At 63.9% G+C, this 1039-nt stretch overlaps 1 protein-coding gene across 1 annotated transcript in view; it reads right to left on the reverse strand.

The window, feature by feature from the left end:
• Positions 1-1039, reverse strand: part of ASAP3 (ArfGAP with SH3 domain, ankyrin repeat and PH domain 3) — a 21754-nt gene that overhangs the window by 20279 nt on the left and 436 nt on the right. The window lies entirely within an intron of this gene.

Consider the following 1039-nt stretch of genomic DNA (forward strand, 5'->3'; position numbering starts at 1 on the left):
TTAACTGGAACCTGCCCCCCCCCTGCCCTTCCTCGGCCCCACAGCGATCAATCTCTTCGGGCTGGGAGCGATTCCCGGAGGCCTCGGCTCACCCACGGCCGGGGAGCACCGGGGTCACATCGTCCCACCGGAGGGGACCCCTGCGGCCACCCAGCCCCTCGCCTCGCCGGACCAAGGAGTTGGATTCTGCTGTCCTATTCCCTGGTGATTTGCCATTCCCGGAGGATGGGGGAGCCGGGACACCCCACGGGGAGGTGCTGAGATTGGGCACCCACCGAGCGCATCCCACCATGGGGCTGGTGGCAAACTGGAAAGTAGGGGACAAAAAGCCTCAGCAGTGCTCTGCAGGGCTGGTTTGCCACGAGGATGACGTGGCCGTGAGGTTGCTTTGCAGACACACCCCACACCCCCCCAAACCCCTCTGCTCCTGCCCCCGACACCAAGCATCCCTCGCCCGGGGTGGATCAGGGGGTGACAGACCCCCGTCCCCTTTACTGAGCCTCAGTAAAACTCAGATTTATGCCCAATCAGACAGAGCTGGGGCCAAGCCCTGCTCTAATCCAGTGGTGCCCAGTGATGTCTGGTGGGACCTGGTGATGGCCAGTGGTACCCAGTGATGCCCGGTGGTAGCTGATGATGTTCAGTGGTTCCCGGTGGTACCCGGTGATGGTCAGTGGTGCAGCAATGGCTGGGGGGGACTGGGACGTGGGAAGAGCCGTTGCAGTCTGTCGGGTGAACAGTTGCACGTTAAAGATTCAATCCTTCAGGCACCGGCACACAGAAGCTCCCGCGGTTTAGCCTTGGGGTGCAGTCTGCCCACCCCAATTTGGGAAGGGGGGGGGAACCCAGCACCCACCGAGGTCCTGGCACGCATCCCTCGGCAGGGCGCTGGCAGACACAGGGTTAAGAGGCTGCAGCCCAGGCAGGACGGGAACAGGGGAAATTTGGGGGTTCCCCATGGGTAGGAGTCCCCCAGCACCCAGGCACCCCCGGAGCCTCTTTGGGGGGGACACGGAGGGGGGGACACGCTGACCTCAGC

This window comes from Charadrius vociferus, unplaced genomic scaffold, assembly GCF_000708025.1.
Source record: "Charadrius vociferus isolate BGI_N301 unplaced genomic scaffold, ASM70802v2 scaffold1296, whole genome shotgun sequence".
Lineage (NCBI taxonomy): Eukaryota > Metazoa > Chordata > Aves > Charadriiformes > Charadriidae > Charadrius > Charadrius vociferus.